This window comes from Arachis hypogaea, chromosome 9, assembly GCF_003086295.3.
Source record: "Arachis hypogaea cultivar Tifrunner chromosome 9, arahy.Tifrunner.gnm2.J5K5, whole genome shotgun sequence".
Classification (NCBI taxonomy): Eukaryota; Viridiplantae; Streptophyta; class Magnoliopsida; order Fabales; family Fabaceae; genus Arachis; species Arachis hypogaea.
In genome coordinates this window covers 79205474-79212204 of record NC_092044.1, presented here as the reverse complement: position 1 = coordinate 79212204, position 6731 = coordinate 79205474, and the positions used below count along the sequence as shown (strand labels likewise).

At 35.8% G+C, this 6731-nt stretch overlaps 1 non-coding gene across 1 annotated transcript; it reads left to right on the top strand.

The window, feature by feature from the left end:
- Nucleotides 1-680: 680 nt before the first annotated feature.
- LOC112713426 (small nucleolar RNA R71) lies at nt 681-788 on the top strand. The gene has a single exon (XR_003158398.1). It is a non-coding gene; the product is annotated as a small nucleolar RNA R71 (small nucleolar RNA).
- The last annotated feature ends 5943 nt before the right edge of the window (nt 789-6731 follow it).

The window sequence follows — 6731 nt, the reverse complement described above, 5'->3', positions numbered from 1 at the left end:
CTTGCTCAGCTGTCCCACTTGTGCCTCCAAGTTTCTGATGGAGGACCTTGTTTTAGTCATGAAACTTTGAGTGGTTTTATTAGATCAGAGACCATGGTTGCTAAGTCAGAGTGGCTCTGCTTAGAATTCTCTGTCTGTTGCTGAGAAGATGATGGAAAAGGCTTGCCATTGCTAAACCTGTTTCTTCCACCATTATTGTTGTTGAAACCTTGTTGAGGTCTCTGTTGATCCTTCCATGAGAGATTTGGATGATTTCTCCATGAAGGATTATAGGTGTTTCCATATGGTTCTCCCATGTAGTTCACCTCTTCCATTGAAGGGTTCTCATGATCATAAGCTTCTTCTTCAGATGAAGCGTCCTTAGTACTGTCTGGTGCAGCTTGCATTCCAGACAGACTTTGAGAAATGATATTGACTTGCTGAGTCAATATTTTGTTCTGAGCCAATATGGCATTCAGAGTATCAATCTCAAGAACTCCTTTCTTCTTATTCGTCCCATTGTTCACAGGATTCCTTTCAGAAGTGTACATGAATTGGTTATTTGCAACCATTTCAATGAGTTCTTGAGCTTCTGCAGGTGTCTTCTTCAGATGAAGAGATCCTCCAACAGAGCTATCCAATGACATCTTGGACAGTTCAGACAGACCATCATAGAAGATACCTATGATGCTCCACTCAGAAAGCATGTAAGAAGGACACTTTCTGATCAATTGTTTGTATCTTTCCCAAGCTTCATAGAGGGATTCACCTTCCTTCTGTCTGAAGGTTTGGACTTCCACTTTAAGCTTACTCAATTTTTGAGGTGGAAAGAACTTTGCCAAGAAGGCATTGACTAGCTTTTCCCAAGAGTTCAGGCTTTCTTTAGGTTGTGAGTCCAACCATATCCTAGCTCTGTCTCTTACAGCAAAAGGGAATAGCATAAGTCTGTAGACCTCAGGGTCAACCCCATTAGTCTTGACAATGTCACAGATTTGCAAGAACTCAGCTAAAAACTGATGAGGATCTTCCAATGGAAGTCCATAAAACTTGCAATTCTGTTGCATTAGAGAAACTAATTGAGGCTTAAGCTCAAAGTTGTTTGCTCCAATGGCAGGGATAGAGATGCTTCTCCCATAGAAGTCGGGAGTAGGTGCAGTAAAGTCACCCAGCACCTTCCTTGCATTATTGGCATTGTTGTTGTTTTCGGCTGCCATGTCTTCTTCTTTGAAGAATTCTGTTAGGTTCTCTACAGAGAATTGTGCTTTAGCTTCTCTTAGCTTTCGCTTCAAGGTCCTTTCAGGTTCAGGGTCAGCCTTAACAAGAATGCTTTTGCCTTTGCTCATGCTCATATGAAAGAGAAAAGAACAAGAAAATATGGAATCCTCTATGTCACAGTATAGAGATTCCTTGAGGTGTCAGAGGAAAAGAAAAATAGAAGGAAGAGGTAGAAAATTTGAACTTATCAAGGAAAGATGGAGTTCGAATTGTGCATTGAGGAGTAGTGTTAGTCCATAAATAGAAGGATGTGAGAAGCGGGGAAGAAATTTTCGAAAATTAAGTAAGAGATTTTAATAACATTTTGAAAAACACTAATTGATTTTCGAAAACTAAGAGTGGAAAAGAAATCAAGTGATTTTTGAAAAAGATTTTGAAATAAGAAATTAAAAAGATATGATTGAAAACTATTTTGAAAAGATGTGATTTAAGAAGATATGATTGAAAAAGATATAGTTTTAAAAAGACATGATTGAGAAGATATGATTTGAAAAACAATTTAAAAAGATTTGATTTTGAAAATTAATGACTTGGCTAACAAGAAAAGATATGATTCAAACATTAATCCTTTCTCAACAGAAAAGGCAACATACTTGAAATGTTGAATCAAATCATTAATTGATAGCAAGTATTTTTGAAAATGGAAAGAAATTGATTTTGAAAAAGATTTGATTGAAAAGATATGATTTGAAAAAGATTTGATTTTGAAAAATTTTGAAAACCTGAAAAAAAATTTGAATTAAAAACAGAATCTTCCCTCTTGTGCCATCCTGGCGTTAAACGCCCAGAATGGTGCACATCCTGGCATTTAACGCCCAAAACTCACCCCTTTTGGGCGTTAAACGCCCAGCCAGGCACCCTGGCTGGTGTTTAAACGCCAGTTTTCCTTCTTCACTGGGCGTTTTTAACGCCCAGCTTTTTCTGTGTAATTCCTCTGCAGTATGTTCTGAATCTTCAATTCTCTGTATTATTGACGTGAAAAGACACAAATTAAAAATTTTTTGGATTTTTAATGATGAGGAAAAATCAAAATGCAACTAAAATCAAATAAACAATGCATGCAAGACACCAAACTTAGAAGTTTGTATACTACTGATACTAACAAGTTGAGAATGCATATGAGAAACAACAAAATACACAAAACAAGAGAATTTAAAGATCAGAGCAAGTAAATCATCAAGAACAACTTGAAGATCACTGAAGACACATGAAAAATGCAAGAAGAACAGAAACATGCAATTGACACCAAACTTAAAATGAGACACTAGACTCAACAAGAAACATCAAATATTTTTGGTTTTTTTTTGTAATTTTTTTGGATTTTTCAAAAATTAAGTGAAAAATAAAATAAAGATATCAAAGTTCTTAATGAGAATTCCAGGAATCATGCAATGTTAGTCTAAAGGATTTAGACATGGCTAGCCAAGCTTCAGCAAGACATTGCATTCAAGAGCTAAATTGATGAAAATCAATCAGCTTTGGTGATGATAAGAACATCACCTTGAAACACTAGAATTCATTCTTAAGAACTCTGAAGAAAAATACCTAATCTAAGCAACAAGATGAACCGTCAGTTGTCCAAACTCAAACAATCCCCGGCAATGGCGCCAAAAAATTGGTGAACGAAATTGTGATCATCAATGGCGCCATCAACATGGTACGCTCAATTGCTATCTCAACTATTTATCACAACTTCGCACAACTAACCAGCAAGTGTACTGGGTCATCCAAGTAATAAACCTTACGCGAGTAAGGGCCGATCCCACGGAGATTGTTGGTATGAAGCAACCTATGGTCATCATGTAAATCTCAGTCAGGCAGAATCAAATGGTTATGGATGATTTATGAATAAAGCATAAAGATAAAGATAGAGATACTTATGTAATTCATTGGTAAGAATTTCAGACAAGCGTATGGAGATGCTTTGTCCCTTCCGTCTCTCTGCTTTCCTACTGTCTTCATCCAATCCTTCTTACTCCTTTCCATGGCAAGCTGTATGTAGGGTTTCACCGTTGTCAGTGGCTACCTCCCATCCTCTCAGTGAAAATGTTCTACGCACCCTGTCACGGCACGGCTAATCATCTGTCGGTTCTCAATCAGGTTGGAATAGAATCTAGTGATTCTTTTGCGTCTGTCACTAACGCCCAGCCTTCAGGAGTTTGAAGCTCGTCACAGTCATTCAATCATTGAATCCTACTCAGAATACCACAGACAAGGTTTAGACCTTCCGGATTCTCTTGAATGCCGCCATCAATTCTAGCTTATACCACGAAGATTCCGATCAAGGGATCCAAGAGATAAACATTCAAGCCTTGTTTGCTTGTAGAACATAAGTGGTTGTCAGGCACTCGTTCATAAGTGAGAATGATGATGAGTGTCACATAATCATCACATTCATCATGTTCTTGGGTGCAAATGAATATCTTAGAACAAGAACAAGCTGAATTGAATAGAATAACAATAGTAATTGCATTAATACTCGAGGTACAGCAGAGCTCCACACCTTAATCTATGGTGTGTAGAAACTCCACCGTTAAAAATACATAAGAACAAGGTCTAGGCATGGCCATGAGGCCAGCTCCATACGTGATCAAAAGATTCAAAGATCTAAAGATGATCAAAGGATCTAAAGTGATCCAAAGATGAAAATACAATAGCAAAAGGTCCTATTTGTAGAGAACTAGTAGCCTAGGATTTACAGAAAAGAGTAAATGACATAAAAATCCACTTCCGGGCCCACTTGGTGTGTGCTTGGGCTGAGCATTGAAGCATTTTCGTGTAGAGACTTCTCTTGGAGTTAAACGCCAGCTTTTGTGCCAGTTTGGGCGTTTAACTCCCATTCTTGTGCCAGTTCCGGCGTTTAACGCCGGGCAGTTTTGAGCTGATTTAGGACGCCGGTTTGGGCCATCAAATCTCGGGCAAAGTATGGACTATTATACATTGCGGGAAAGCCCAGAATGTCTACTTTCCAACGCTGTTGAGAGCGCGCCAATTGGGCTTCTATAGCTCCAGAAAATTTACTTCGAGTGCAGAGAGGTCAGAATCCAACAGCATCTGTAGTCCTTTTCAGCCTCTGAATCAGATTTTTGCTCATGTCCCTCAATTTCAGCCAGAAAATACCTGAAATCACAGAAAAACACACAAACTCATAGTAAAGTCCAGAAAAGTGAATTTTAACTAAAAACTAATAGAAATATACTAAAAACTAACTAAAACATACTAAAAACATACTAAAAATAATGCCAAAAAGCATACAAATTATCCGCTCATCACAGAGCCATGTATGCTCAACCACACATCACATTAGATCACAAAGGTCATTTTTATTCATTTTCCATTTTCCATTTACATCACGTGCACTTTTTAAATATATGCAGTATCGGATGCGTCAAGGCATTATGGACTTGTCAAATGCCTTGATATATGGTGACAGGTTGAGGTGTGGTTCATCTGAAATAGCTAATGCAACACTTGAGTTTTCTAATTTAAAATATGGCTTGACTTGGCTAGAAGATGTAAGGCTTTTGATTTCCACATTATGATTGGCTTAATTGTTTAGGATTTATCTCAACCTTGATGTTAAGTGACATTTAGATCTAGTTGGTAGAGTAAATATATGGGCCGTGCTAGCAAGCCAAAACTATGCTACACGGTTCAATTTCTCTAAAATATCTTGATGATCTTCTTTCACATTTTCATTAAATCTACTATCTTGTATATGAATAAGGTTTCAGATTTAATAAATGGTCATCTAAATGAATGAATCTGATTGGATAAGATGGTGTAAAACACTAGTTTTGATTTAATTTCTATAGATTGTTAGTGTAAAAGACATTTTCATAGATTCCCAATCATGTATGATGTATCATCACATCAGCAATATTAACATTTTTCTTACTCACTATAGATGGTCATCCATATGAATCAATATTATCTGTTTGTAACTTTGTATTCTATTAAATTATTAAATAAAGGTCTTATGGATTTGTATACCTATGCAGGTTTTAAATCCAAGCAGGCCAGTGATTTTTATTGATACTGGTTTGTAAATATCATTTTTTTCATCCTTTATTCTAAAAATCATAGAGGAAATATCTGCGGTGTCGACTTTATTTGGGCCGAAGCTGTTTTTAGCATACTCAAGGTGAGTAATACTATGTTGCTTATAGGTTGATTTGTAAAATTTGCTGATGAACTTAGAGACTTAAAGGGTGCGTTTGTTTTGACTTATCTTGTCAGAAATTACTTCCTTATTTGAAAACAAAAAAATCAATGTTCACATATTTGGATAAATTGTTTTCAACAATTAGGATTTGAAAAGAACAAAACAAAACATTTCTCGGCTTTTGTTTTGTAAACATGTAAAGAGGCATTTTTCCTTCAATCTTTGTGAAAGGATATTGTGACTGGTCTTGCTTGGAAAGATATTTCAATTTTTCTTTTCTGTTTACACTGTTGCATTTTATCTTGTTTAAGGAATGCTTGACTTCGAAGTTTTTCAACTTCTTTTGGACTACCATTTTCATTGTTCTTTCCTTAATAGGTATCTAAAACTTTTTCAGGCTTTGGGCTCAATTTTTCTGTGCCAATTTTAGGTTTATCAATTTTTCTTCGCAGTTTCTATCTTCTTGTTGCTGTTGATGCTAATTGAGCTTGTTTTAGGTTTATCAATTATTTTACTATCAGCAAAGAAAGAGATTCCAGATTGACAACAACATAGAGATGCCAGAATTATGCCCGGAATGGTTAGCATTGTTGATCATCGAGAAGGCTTGTTTATCTTCCATTTCTCTTTATGGTATTGTAGTGTATATCACCTTCCAGATTTTACTCTATAAATATTATTGGCTGAAGATATCCTTCTCTTATATGTTGTATGTTTTTAATAGACAAAATTAACAATGAATAACCAAATCTGTTTAGTTTTAATGATTCTTTGAATTGTTTGTTTTATCATTCTTATTGTTGATATTGTTTCTTAATGATGGGAAATCTGTTTTCAGAGACTTCTGGTGCTGTATGTAAGACTGGTCAAAATTTTAAGGAAAAACTAAGGGAGCTTGGAGGACTTGATGCTGTCTTTGAAATTACATTGAAGTGCCAGTCGGATTTGAAGGTGTGAGATTGTATTTTCAGTTCAATTTATAATTTGAGTATATTTTTTTATAAGAAATAACTTGAGAAAATTGCAAAGGTTTTACGGACATTATAAAAAAGAGTGAATATTATTATTTGCTATCTGATCTTTCTTACTCTAAGATCAAATATTGTGTCTGTCCGTACTCCGTATATGGGCAATTCCCTTATGTTCAGGAAATCAATTTAAGTAGCTGTTTGTCTTTTTTTCTAGTTGATTTCAAGTTTTGAAGCCCTGTCTGGTTGTAGATTAATTTAATTGGGGAGAACCATTGGTTTGCCGTTTCAGTGCTGGGTGGAGGATAGTTATCTATCTACCAAAGATGTTAGAAATGACAAAT